Source organism: Brachycentrus maculatus, unplaced genomic scaffold (genome assembly GCF_059751285.1).
Source record: "Brachycentrus maculatus isolate JH-2025_06_01 unplaced genomic scaffold, ASM5975128v1 h1tg000463l, whole genome shotgun sequence".
Lineage (NCBI taxonomy): Eukaryota > Metazoa > Arthropoda > Insecta > Trichoptera > Brachycentridae > Brachycentrus > Brachycentrus maculatus.
The window spans coordinates 479,022-493,770 of record NW_028281210.1 but is presented as its reverse complement, the minus strand read 5'-3'; the positions used below and the strand labels follow the sequence as shown (position 1 = coordinate 493,770).

The 14,749-nt window shown below is 31.4% G+C and overlaps 1 pseudogene; it reads left to right on the top strand.

Moving 5' to 3' along the window:
- Positions 1-4,580: 4,580 nt before the first annotated feature.
- LOC148302310 (odorant receptor 85c-like) lies at positions 4,581-13,366 on the top strand (annotated as a pseudogene).
- The last annotated feature ends 1,383 nt before the right edge of the window (positions 13,367-14,749 follow it).

The following is a 14,749-nucleotide window of genomic DNA, read 5'->3' as shown; positions in this document are numbered from 1 at the left end:
TTATAAGCTTAAATAATAACAATGAAAATGGTATTTTCTGGCGTTTCTCATGATTGTAATCCAGGATTCGGAGCTCACATACTAATATAAGAGTTTTTGCTTGATAAAAAGCTTCTTTACATCTCACCAATAGATGTCTCTAGTGAAGTTCTAGTGATTCAAGAACAAGGTTTCTAAATTGGTTCATATATATAGAACTTCCAATAATTTGAGTAGTATGTTTGTCGATTATGGGTAGAATTTGTGAATGTTACATGTGTGTAAAGTGATCACTTAAACCAGCCTATGACGGTCGTCAGCCCCGTAAATGCCCAGGCTTCCATATTCTTCATCATCTTTGATGAGATGTCAAAAAATAATATGATTTTACTGTTCTTTCTTTACTCATTCGATTCATATACCCAAACCATCTCAACAAATCGATAACGATTACCTCAGCATTGCATTCTTTCCTTATATCACCATTCGAACATCGATAATACAACATTTTGCCGCATATTCGTATGAGAAAAGACTAATGTCTTACTCTGACTCAAACAGTCGTAATACGACTGTATGAGTCTACTTTTATCCATCTTTTGCCAACTTCATGCTTCACTTTTATACATTAGGGTTTGAACCAGGATTCTATTGTGTACTGCTAGTTAAGCTTTCGCCAAAAGGGTTTTATTTGCTTTATCTGAATTCAGTGAACTGTTCAATTTATTGTCAGCATTTCTGAAATATATATGAAATATTCTATGAAAGTGGTAAGCTTAATTTTTAATTGGAAAAATAAGTTTTTAGAGGCAAAGAAACTAAGACCCCAGACATTTTTTCATTTTTCCACAAGTATGTGGATTTTGTTAAGTATACTTCTTTTATGTCCCAACAACTCATATGATGAGATTTGAATTATTTATTTTTTTATTAAAAAAAAAGATACAAATTGGTTTTTATAAAATTAAATAACTTTGTTTTGACCACTTTTTATTAATATAATTTAAACTACCGGTTTCGACAAAAACCTTCTCATCATCATAATTAATTAATTTTATAAAGTTTATAAAATGTGCAACAAAGTATCTGCGGCAAACATTCAAGAAATAAATATATATATTTTTTTAAATACACTAAGTTAAGCGGCTCATTATTAAAAATAGGTATCAAATTGTGGTAAAGTGGGTTCTAAACCAAAAACTCTAACTCAAGAGTCCGCGACACTAACCACGGGTCTACAACTCGACACAAGATCGCGTGAGAAATAACAAATGGTCATAAGAAGAAAAAAATATATATTTGCTAAAGGTATATTTCTAAGGGAATACATTAATTTTCACTTACAGCCTCGAAAAACTATTGCGTCATATCATATTAGGCTATACTAAAAAGAATATTAAATACTACACTGTGCTTACGAAATTAAATCGTTTTCCATAAGCATTTTTTTTTAAAAAACATCTCATCAAAGGTGAAGAAGAATATGGAAGGCTGGGCATTTATGGGGCTGACGACCGTCATAGGCTGTTTTAAGTGATCACATTATACACGTGTAACATTCACCAATTCTACCCATTTTGACAACCACACCACTCAAATTCTTGGAAGTTCTTTATATATGAACCAATTTTGAAACATTGTTCTTGAATCACTAGAACTTCACTAGAGACATCTATTGGTGAAATGAACGCTCGTATTTATTTATCTGTGTATGTAATAATCATCCAGGAAGTTTTTTTTTGTCAAACATCGGTTTCTATTAATCTTTTTCTCCATTACGCTTACCCGATTGTGCGTAGGGCACTGAATCGCATCAAAGTAGCGTTATCTTGGTGATCATACGAAGGCGATGTGACTAGTTCTGCCCTTCTGTTGCCCGTGCAGAGTGATAATAAAGAATATTACAGTAAAAAAATCACAACTACTTATTAAGAACCTCCTGGGAGTTGACCTGGGACCTCCAGCATGGTAAACAAGCGCTCTTGCCACTATATTATGGAAGCAAACAAAAAAATATAATATTTTTTTTTATTAATCATCAAACTTAATCTAACACATACCTCTTTTGGTCAAAAGAACTTTGATTATTATGCAACAATGTTGTACAACCTGCTTCCAGTATCTATAAAGTCATCAAAAATACAAACTCATTTAAAAGTACTATTTGAAAGTAGATAGTATAAAGGGGCAGATCTTAAGCATTATCGATAAAATTAAGAAAGGTGGGTTTAGATGGTTTGGACATGTGGAACGTATGAGTGAAGAAAGAACGGTTAAACAAATTTATGAGGCGAATGTAGTTGGAAAAATAAGCCGAGGAAGACCGAGGAAAACTTGGCACAATCAGGTATGTCAAATACTTAAAAGCAGCCGGGCCATGAGTCGTAATAATCGTCGGGTATGTATGAGGAGATGCATGAATGTATAAGAGGCGAAGAATGTTTGCAAAGACAGAGTGGTGTGGCGTTCGATTCTCTCTGTCTACCCCTGAGGGGAAGCGGCGTGATGGTTAGTTAGTTAGGCAGATCTGAAATTGATCGCATCATTCAGCCATGTCATATTTGATTGGAAAAACAATTTTCTTTACAATTTTGTAAATAAATTTTATAAAATGTGCCATCTGCAAGGGAAAACGCAATGAGAGCATATTGTAATATGTTTTGTTTGTTATTATGTATATGATGAAATAAAAAAAGAAATAATAGTTTCCAAGCAACTTGTAGCACATTTAAAATGTATAAGAAATTGTTACGTATTTCTTTTAATTCCCTTATAAAGACAAACAAATAGTTGATTCTTTTATTTTACAACTGTATTTTGGCCTTATCATTGCGGAAGTATAAAATTTTATATTATTTTATAATGGAAACTCTTGAAGGAAAAAATGACTCCAGCAAGGATAAGAATGACACGAATGATAACGTTGAAGCCGTGAGTTTCGACGACAACTTTCAGGTATTTTAAAGGCATCTCAACATGATTTTTAACATGTATCATTTTCCCATTTTTTTAATGAAAGAACATAGAAAATGATTTACAACATTTTGAGTGTGTCCAAATACTTGTTTACAAAATCTGGATTATCTCCAATTACAGGAGTCATTTTCATATTATTTTTTGACATCTCATCAAACATGAAGAAGAATATAGAACATACTAATAAAAGAGTTTCTGCTCAAAAAAAAGCTTCTTTTCATCTTACCAATAGATGTCTCTAGTGAAGTTCTAGTGATTCAAGAATAATCTTTCAGAAATGGTTCATACACTTCTTCCAAGAATTTGAGTAGTGTGGTTGTCATTAATGGGTAGAACTGGTGAATGTTACACTGTGTAAAGTGATCACTTCAACCAGCCTATGACGGACAGACTTCCATATTATTCTTCATCTTTGATGAGATGTCAAAAAAAATACAAAATTATTAAATAAAATACCTTTTTTTACCACTTGAGTTTATTTATGCTACTACTTTGAAAGCTAAGCTTTCACCTTCACGTCTAAATAATAACTTAAACATAAAAAAACCTAAATTCTAAAATAATTTAATTAATAATAAACTGTTTCAAAATTCTTCACCTTTGCTTTCCATTTTTCCATTATTTTTAAACTCCGCCCCCTTGACAAACCCCCCTCTCCTTAACCTACCCCTCTCCTTATTTATAGAACGGTTTTTTTTATGAATTATGTTTTAGTTATTATTTAGACTTGAAGATGGAAGCTTAGCTTCCGAATCTTCTTCAAACCCTTATCCGCACCCCCAATGCTGCATAGGGCACTGCATCACACAGATGCAGATTTACCTTGATCGTTAACACATGAAAGAAAGGTGATCAGCCCTCGGCTTCATGCACTAGTCCAGGGTAATATTGAATAAATATTATAGTGAAAAAATCACTTTTATTTATTTGACCCTCCCCCTTGGGAATCGAACCCGGAACCTCCAGAATGGTAGCCGGGCGTGCTGACTATTTCACTACGGAGGCGAACAAATCTGAATCTATTTGTCATAAATAAACTCAAGTGGAAAAAACAAGTATTTTATTAAATTATTTTAACATGTCATAACCACAAAGCAAATGAGCAATAAATAAAATAAAGAACGTAGAAGTTTGAGCATCCCAGGACTTGAGACCTGGCATTTAGATGGCTTAGAGGATCACTTTATACACTTGTGTAACGTTCTGCCCATTATTGAAATCCATATTACATTAATTCTTGATATATGTAAAATTGACATCTCATCCATAGGGTGAATAATCCAGTGCCCTTTACACTAAATCATATGAATATTTACAACATTTTGATTGTGTCCAAATACTTGTTCACAAATCAGGGTTATTTCTAATTAGGAGTTATTTTTAATATTATTAAAATAATATAAAAAATAACTAGTAAATGAAGATAATTCAGATATGTGAATAAGTATTTGGACGCACTCAAAATGTTGTAAATAAATTTACTTTTAAAATATGATCTAAATTTTAAAAAAATCAAAAAGATATTTTCTAGCGTTTCTCATGTATGTGATTATAATCTAGGATTCAGACATCACATACAAATGAAAGATTTTATCCTTAAAATATCTTGCCTCATCCCACCATAGATGTCTCTCGTGTAGTCTATTGAATTCAAGAACTGTGTTTCGAGTTTATTCAATATATCTAGAACTTCCAATAATTTGGATAGTGCGGTTGTCAATTGATTGATGTTACAAGTATGTAAAGTCTTAAACCAGCCTATGACGGTCGTAAGCCCCGTATATGCCCAGACTTCCATAGTCTTCTTCATCTTTGTGGATATGTCAAAACATATTACATATTAATATGAACTTTTAGGTAGTTGATAATTTTTTTCGAATTGCGGGCATTGGAGGACTTTATACAGGCAGTATTTCATTTTGGCAAAGGTAATTTAAATCATATATCTAATAACATTTAAGAAACGTCGTATTTATCATTAGAATCCTAACTGTCCATCAAAAAACCTCCCTTTGTTTTTCCCTCTACCTCCTTCTCTAAATTCTCTCCATCCTTTCCCCTTCTTATTATCATATTTTGTAATTTATGTTTTTTTAAATGTTCTAGTACTAGCTACCCTCTGATTGCAAAACCTTTATATGGTATCAAGCGTTTTTATCAATTTCACTAGTCTGTTTTTGGTTGGTTGGAAGATATTGATTTTGAGCAAATAAGCCCGCCAATGTACTAATTTCTTTTCTGATATGAAGTTTGGATAAATAAATAAATATACATATATTTTTTTGGCAATTTTACGCATATTTAGAAGACACTTTTGTGCAATTTCTATTACATATCTCTCACTCCTTTCAACAACGTCAAAAATCAAAAAACTTGATTTTTCAGGAGAATGTTTTTAAAGTATAAAAATATAATACAATGTATTAAAAATTAATATCAAGCCATTTATTGAACTTTTTACTGTGCAACAGATCTTTTTAGGTAACCCCTGTAGGTTTTTTCTCAATTTGAAAAATATTTAGTATATTTTTAAAAAATAATTAAAAAATACCTCCCCTTCAAAATGCAAAAACAATACTTTTTGCCCTGTAGCGAGTAAGTATTAAGTTAAAAATATGCCACTTTTGCTGGGATATAGTACATTTTCTCGGCATTCCGAAAACATGCACAACTGAAAATCGGCGATTTTTAAATTTATGACGTTCTTGAAAGGAGTAAGCGATATACAAAATAGAACCCAGTCAGGGATCCAAAATGAATGAACTGAAAAAATACTTAATGAAAAGATATTTGTGTTATTGATTAGTTATATTTTCTCATTAGTTTTCTTTTAACATGCTTCTTACCTTATAATTTTTAAAGCCTATTTACTGTACCTTTTATTGCATTTCATTTCACATTTAGCCCTGTGTTTTTTTTATTATTATTTTCTTATTTGTTTTTCAATCTTGTAAACCTTTATCTTATGTCCCAATGTGAGTAATGGAAATTACTTATCGGGAATATTATATGTGGGATTTATGTATGTAATTTGTTAATAAAAAATACAAAATATATATTTATTGTTTTCAGAATCATGTACATCCTGAATTTTTGCAATGTGTTTCCAATGATATTCGGAGAATTAATATCCATCTACCTTTTCGTCACAGGAGACCACAAGGACAAGTTCCTTCTCATTTCCGACGTGCTCCCATGCGTCATATTTTGCTTCTTTAGCCTTTTCAAATCTCTACGTCTAATCATATCCAACGACTTTGTTGTTCGCCTGGTAGAAGACCTCAGAGAGCTGTGGCCCATCACGTCAAACAGGGAGATAAATAAAATCATCAACGACAACATGATCGCAACAAGACACTTTTGCTTCGTCTACATGACCTTCACACTGTCGATCAGTATAGTTTACAACTTTTTCCCCATAATTGTAATATTTTACAATGTGATCATGTCTTATTTGGGCCATAATTATAAATGGAATGACAACATAAGTCTGCCATACATGGTTTATTATCCATTTGACATCGGAGCATCGGTCGCAGTTTATACTCCAACTTATATTTCTCAAGCCGTGGCAGGTAAGATATACAGTAAGAGCGCTTGTGCACTACACGGAATTTTACTGTCTGGCAGTCCGGTTAGCATGATAAAACGGATGATTGGCTTGGATTGGCTTTTGCTTTTGTCCGTCTTTCTTTCCTTTCACTGCCTACAGCGGGATACTCCTAGAAAATTTGGTGGTGGATTTACTTAATTGTATTTATTTTGATTCGTAGTGACAGGGATATTAAAAGCTTTTAAATGTAAATTCACAGTAAAATCGGCATAGAGTTTTGTTTCACATTTTGTGATGTATATGATCACTAATTTAAAAGATGTGTATGATTGTTTTGTAAGAGAAGGTCTGTAAGGAAGCCTAGATGCTTCTGTATCAGATCTGGAAATGCGGTGGGACAGTTTTCAATGTCCGTATTTTTTCGTATCGGTGCGTGATCATGGTGCGCGTAAATTCGATCACGCTAAAGTGTCATGGTCGTTTTTATTTTTTTTTTTAAATGTACTGCGCGACAGTAAAATTCCGTGCAGTGCACAAGCGCCCTAAGTCCTCTACTTACGTGATTTCGACTTACTTGAATTCGTACTAACACGATTTTTTCGATGTTTTTCCCAACCTCTAATATTTGAAACAAATGTTTTGATTATCGAATTGATACTCGTAATAAAAGAAGACATGCACTTTGTTACAAAAATGGAATCAATTACATATAAGTTCCAAAAATTTGAGTAGTGTGGTTGTCAATCTGGGTAGAATTGGTGAATGGTACACGTGTGTAAAATCATCACTTAAACCAGCCTATGACGGTCGTAAGTCCCGTAGACTTCCATATTTTCTTCATCTATGTTGAGATGACAAAAAATTAAATGAAAAATAACTCTTATATTAGAAGATAATTCAGATTTGTGAACAAGTATTTGGAAACACTTAAAATATTGGAAGGTATGTTTAATCAATATTCATAAAATTACTATTTTTAGTATCCGCCTCCATAGTGTAATGGTCAGCACGCTCGGCTACCGTTCTGGAGGTCCCGGGTTCGATTCCCAGGGGAGGGGATCAAATAAATATAGGTGATTTTTGTACTCAAATATTTATTCAATATTACCCTGGACTGGTACCTGAAGTGGAGGGCTGATCACATTTCCTTCATGTGTCAACAATCAAGATAACACTCCGTTTATATTATGCAGTGCCCTATGCACCATTGGGGTGCGGGTAAGGGTTTTGATTTTAAGTTACGTCTCCTTTTTTTGATTGCAGGTATACACGTTGCAAGTCTAGTTTGTTCGACCGATTGCTTCTTTTGCCTCCTTTTATCGCATATCCGTATGCATTTTCAAATTCTGCAGAGAGAAATCAGGCTGCTTAACACGAACCAAACCGAATTGACCGTCGACGGAAAACGAAAAACTCTTGACGAATGCCTAAAGGATTTGGTTAACTACCATAATAAGCTTTACGAGTGAGAAGTTTAAATTATTTAATTGAGTTTTGAATATTGAAAGCATTAACTTTGTGGATCATATTGATATATTATTTCGAGAAATAAAAATACTTTGTGTTCTGATCCACTCTCATTTATATTAACCAACTAGTTTCGGCAACAAACTGTTGCCCTTTTCAGGGTTTCATTTATCACTAAAATTATTTATTATTTAAAAATGTGAGTGGATCAGAACACAAGGTATTTTTATTTTTCGAAATAATATATTTAATTGAGCTTTTTCTTCATAGAATTGGTGAATGTTACGTAAATATGCCTAGACTTCCGTATTCTTCTACATATTTGTTGAGAAGTCAAAAGAATTATGAAATTTAAAAAGCAGCTAATAATAGTGATATTTTAATACAAATTTATTTCGTATTTATGATTTATTTTAATATAATTTGTTTATTTTTAGAATGACAAAGAGGGTTGAGTATTTATTTGGATTCGTAATTTTTCTCAGTTTCGGAATAAGCTCTATGCTAATCTGCGTAGAAATATTCGGCCTCACGGTAAGTAACATTTTAACGTGTTTTTAAATACTTCAAAAATTAAACACTTGCTTTAAACCACTTAATGAGTTTTGTTTTATTTTTATTATACACGACTAGTTTCGAAAACTAACAGATATTTTCATATACAAGGGAAAATTAAAACTAACGAGGAAACAATATTTAGGGGTATATATAGAGGTTGATTGGATAATAAATACAAAGGAAGGGTGGTTAAGGAACGAGATTTTTGTAAAAGGAAACAAACATAATAATATATATAAAAATATAAAACCCTTATCCGCACCCCAATGGTGCATAGGGCACTGCTTCATATGAACACAGTGTTATCTTGATCGTTTACACACGAAGGAAAGGTGATCAACCCTCCGCTTCAGGTACTAGTCCAGGGTAGTGTTGAATAAATATTACAGTGAAAAAATCACAAATATTTTTTGAACCCCCCTGGGAATCGAACCCGGGACCTCCAGAATGGTAGCCGAGCGTGCTGACCATTACACTACGGAGGCAGACGAAAACATAATAATAGTAACGTATTTTAAAACAGCATATTATTAATAAACGTATTATCAGAATTCAAAGTTTTTCTAAATTTTCTAAATTGTTCATTACTTGTCATTTGTTTGTAACAACAGAGAGTAAAAATTTTAGTACATGTATGGGAAATCAGTGGCTAGTTTCTATTATATGATTTGCAAATTATAGTGGTTTATTTCAAGTGGTTATTTTTAAACAATAATCAACATGTCATTCCACAAAGTTAATCACTGAATAATATAATATTTTTATATTTGAATGCAAAATATATATTATTTACAACCATCTCAGTGTATTAGTTGTTGTATTAGGACATTTAAATTAGTTTTTAAACACACTCAAAATGTTGTAAATAAATTGACTGGTCAAATATTAAGCTAAAATAAAATATCAAAAAATTAAACATTTTTTAGCGTTTCTCATGTATGTGATTTTAATCCAGAATTCGCACATCACATAAAAATGAAAGGATTTCTGCTCAAAAAAACGATTCTTTCATCTCACCACAGATATCTCAATTGAAATTCTAGTGAATTCAAGCTCTATGTTTTGAATTTGAACATTATATATAGAAGTTCCAAGAAATTGAGTAGTGTTATTGTCAATGTCGAAATTCTAGTGATTCTTGTACAATGTTGTAAAATTAGATCAAAAATATATATAGAACTTCCAAGAAGAAAAAAGAAAAGAAAAAAAGAAGAAGAAAAAGAAAAAAAAAAAGAAAAGAGGTCGTCCTCTGCTTCTTTTTCTTCCAAAAAGAAGCAGAGGACGACCGAGGAAAACTTGGCACAATCAGGTATGTCAAATACTTGAAAGCGGCCGGGTCAGGAGTCGTAATAATCGTCGGGTATGTATGAGGAGATGCATGAATGTAGAAGAGGCAAAGAATGTTTGCAAAGACAGAGTGGTGTGGCGTTCGATTCTCTCTGCCTACCCCTGCGGGGAAGCGGCGTGATGGTTAGTTAGTTAGTTAACTTCCAAGAATTTGAGTACTGTGGTTGTCAATCATGGGTAGAATTAATGAATGTTACACGTTTGTAAAGTGATCGCTTAAACCAGCTTATGACGGTCGTAAGCTCTGTAAATGGTTAGAACTCTTTGTTTTTTCTTCTACATCTATGTTTGGATGTCAAAAAATAATGTTTGTTTCGATGTTATTTTCAGTAAAATATAATAAATGACAGATTTTCTTTTTTTTTGTCAAATACTATTTTACTTTTATTATATTTACTTGTATATTCTGTATTATTTTAGATTTCTCCAATCAATAGGGCTATCAAATATGTTTCTTTTATGACATCCTCAGTCTCGCAAATATTTCTGATGTGCATTTACGGAAACAGACTAATAGAAGAGGTAAGAGTTTTTATCAAATTTTATATGTTCAGTGAAACTACTATCCATCGTTTCTCGAATGATTGTTTTCCTGTATATGTCGATTATTTATTCTACCCCAAATTCATTTTATACAAAAATAGATCGCATCGATTGTTCCTATCCACCATTTTACAGCATTCATCGTTTGGATGTTCTGCGTACGCAATATCAAACGGGTTGATAATTCATTTTAAATATGTATGAAATGTTAATTCAAACACTGATTTTTTGAGTCAACTAAATTATATTTTATTATTAAAAAGACACATACAAATAAAATTCAATTTTGCGACAGTTGTTTCGCCTAGTTATGACATTTTCAAACGAATGTATAGATTAAATGGATTGACGGTCCTTATATAGCTATACAATTCTAGGTACTTGGGTTATATTTTTAACATGTGCAGTAATAATTTACGGGACACAACAATAGTTAATGGGGCATGTAGGTACGTATACCTATATTCATTTTCGTGGAAAGGAAGAATTCCCTGAATTCCCTGATTTAAGAAGATTCCCTGAATGAAGGATTCCCTGAATCACGGAAAGGAATATGCCATGTCAGTGAAATATTCCTTGTATTTTTTTAAATACATACATTTACTTGCATCTTAAAGAAGTATCCTTTTTAGAATTTCAACCTACCGATGGTTATGCAGATTGAGAGGACGGTATCTTTACTCGATCGTTTATCTTTGTGTATTGACCTCTTAATCCTGCATTCATTGTTTTTCCGCATTCATAGTTCATTTCAGTAGGTCCTTTTAAAAACGATACATAGAGAGAGGTTTTACTGTAATTTATTAACTTTTGATAACATTTATGTTTTATACTGAAATTTCTTGTTGGAACTATATAATAAAACCAAGTCAGATGATGTCTTAAACAATAAGGGTTAAATTGTGTAAAAATGTAATTCAACAACATTTAACTGTTCCTTCCAACCAATTATTTCAGGAAACTGAACTTTTGGAGCTACGAGAAATCTATTGCCAACAGTGTCTTAAATATGTTTTCATGCGCCAACATTTATTTTCTAAAAATATTAATGGATTCAGCCAAAGAATGAATAATTTACTTGAAATCCCTTTTCGCAAATCCAGACTCACGCAAAGACACTCATTTTTCATAGCTCTAAAACTGCTTAATTCATTCCACAAAGACTATATTAGACACTAATTGCCTAAGTTTGTTTCGATTTAAAATTTTGCTAAAATTGTTTATTGAAAAAATAAATCTAATTTCCCATTTCTTTAACACATTTAGTACATATTTGCAAACTTTTTTCACTTTAATTTTTTTAATTTTTTGTTTTCTGTTAAAATCAAATATTTTTAGATTATAACACTTTAATTATAATTTTACTTCTTAAAATATCTATTTTATTCTTACCAGTGCACTTTACTACATATAACCCGAAATATAATGCATACCCACACACAGGCCATGCCTTTGTGGCATCTTTTTTGTTCTTAAATTATTTATTTATTTGTGCTTGTATTTATATTATATTGTGAAATGCAAAAGAATTTAAAATATTAAAAAAATAATAATAAGGGTTAAAATCGCATAATTTTTATAGAGTGCAGCTATACGTGATGCAGCTTACGACAGCAACTGGCCGGACGGGAATTTGTCCCTTCGCCACGCAATTCTGATGCTCCAGATCAGGTCGACCAAGGAAGCCGTTGTCTCTGCCATGGGATTTACTACCGTGTCACTAGCTTCATTCTCTTCAGTAAGAACGAATAAATAAATAAAATCTCAATAAATTAAAAATGAAGGAAATTTCAAACAAAAATTTACTAGTACGTCAATTTTCGTATCATCCAAACACAATGGGTTTAAATCGTTTTTTTTTTTGAGAGATTGATTTAACGATATCTAATAGTTAAAATAAAAACAAAACTAACTATCCATAGACAAAAATAATAGAATTCCACACCACAAATATTCTACGCTGTTTCAGGATTCATTAATCTCCTCATACATATCCGCACATTCTCATTTTCAATAGACTTGTTTATAATTATAATAAAAAAAATAAAATCATGCCTTCAACGAGAGAACGAGTGTTTTTGCTCAGAACTTCAATTCGTGAATTACATGAATTATCGTAACTTTAAACATAGAGAGTTAATCCACTTAAAAGTAGTACAGAATATAAAACTTATAAAGTTGAAGCCACTTTTTAGTTATTTTTACTATCGAAACTGGTAGGTTAAAGGGTACTTATAATAAATAAGTGGTTAAAAAAGTTGTTTAATTTTATAAAGATTTCAAATTACTTGGAAGTTAGGTAATTAAAAAAATACTAATGATGGCATTTTTACAAAATATCGTCTAAATATCGGGCGTATATTGAGAGATATCAATAAAAATCTTGAAATATTTCACATACTTGTTTTGTTGTGGAAAAGTTTGATTCGAATTACGAACGGAACGATTTAAGTTCGTACTACGAGATTTCACTCTATTTCTTGTTGCATTTGATTTTTTCCCATATTGAAAATCGTAACCAATTTGAAGATAATATTATGATAAAGTTATATGTTTTCTCTTTTTAAGTATATGATCGGTTAGACTAATCTAAACAAGGATAAACATATAAAACACGGAATTAAACAGATATCGATATGATCTGTGAAATCATTGCCGAGGTTTTGCATTCAGTGTATAGAAGTATTGAATCCAGACAATGTCCGGCTGTTATTACAATAAAATATTTGACGGTTTCTCGTGTTTCTGGTTGGGGCATAAATGTTTATCATTTGCAATAACAAAGAACGTTCATAAATATTATTTAAAATTTTGTATATGATAGAATGTTTAGATTATTTTGTATGTTAATTAAGTTGACAAAAATGAATTTTCTTTTTTTAGATTCTCGGTGGAGCTTGGTCCTACTTTACGCTTGCACGTAAGGTATATGATGGGTACTAACTAATTCTTATTTTCCGAGAATTTCGACTTATCACCGTTTTTACACCTCTACGTTCAATTGGTACTCACAAACTAAATACTGTAAATTTTGCGATTGTTGTATGGTTTAAAATTATATCACCAAATATAATAAAAAATCTGAGAAAACGTGTAATTTATTGAATCTGTGATAAGAACATTTTGAATGTAAGAATTTTTTAATTAAACAGATAAAAACGTCATTTTTCATTCTCAAGATATTCGAAAAAATTAGAAAAATTCAAGATAAAACAAAATTTTATCACCATTATGTCCCCTAAATAAAAATAATTTTAAGAGTTTTTTTTTCTTATTTAAGCACATGCTGGATTCAGCAATTCTAGTTAGACATTCTAAGCTTGATTTTCCATTCCCGATAAGTTCAAATTAGCTTTGGAAAGAGTCTCTGTTTTATAAAAAGCTTTCCTCATTCCAACATAAATGGATTTACTGAACTCGCACATACTGAGTTACGAGTTTGATCAATATATCTAGAGGTTTTCAAATTTGAGTAGTGTGGTTGTCAATCATGGGTTGAATTGGTGAATGTTACACGTGTGTAAAATGATCACTTAACCAAGCCTGTGACGGTCGTAAGCTCTGTAAATGACCATACTTCCATATTTTTTATCATCTTTGTTGAGATGTCAAAAAATAATTCCTAATTGGAGATAATCCAGACTTGTAAACAAGCATTTGGACACACTCACAATGTTACACTTATTTTCCTGATCACACGTAAGATATTTTTTTTATCAAAAAAATATTGTAGAATAATAGCATTCATGGAATCCTGGGTAAAACAGAAATCAACAATTAGGGAGTGAAAAGGCAATCTGTTTAATTCCCATTTAAAATATAAATAAAGTCACGACAATCTCTCCAAAATATTTGCTAGAGGAAAGGCAAACTATTATTTTTTTTAATATATAATGGCGTTGATATAAAATATATTTATTTTGCCAATTTCAAGTTAATTAAATAATATTACTTAATTATAAAATATGATGACTTATTATTAAACTTTAAATTAATCCCGTTCAATTTTAAAAAAATAACTAAAAGTTTGCACATAATTGGGTTCTGCTATCCTGAATGAGATGGATATTTGTAGGGAGGGGAATAAGCGGGGCCAGATTTTTAAAAAATGTTGGCATTTGGTCATTTATTGGACAAACTTTAACATTTCAAACAAACAAAAAAGTGACAGGAATTTCTCCAAAATATTCGGTCGAAGAAAGGCAACTTGTTAAATTCCCAAATAAAATAAAATAAATTAATCGAATGGAATTTCTACAAAATAATTATGACGAGCTTTTTACTCACTATTGTGAAGACACACGTGTACGCGGTATCTAAAGCAAT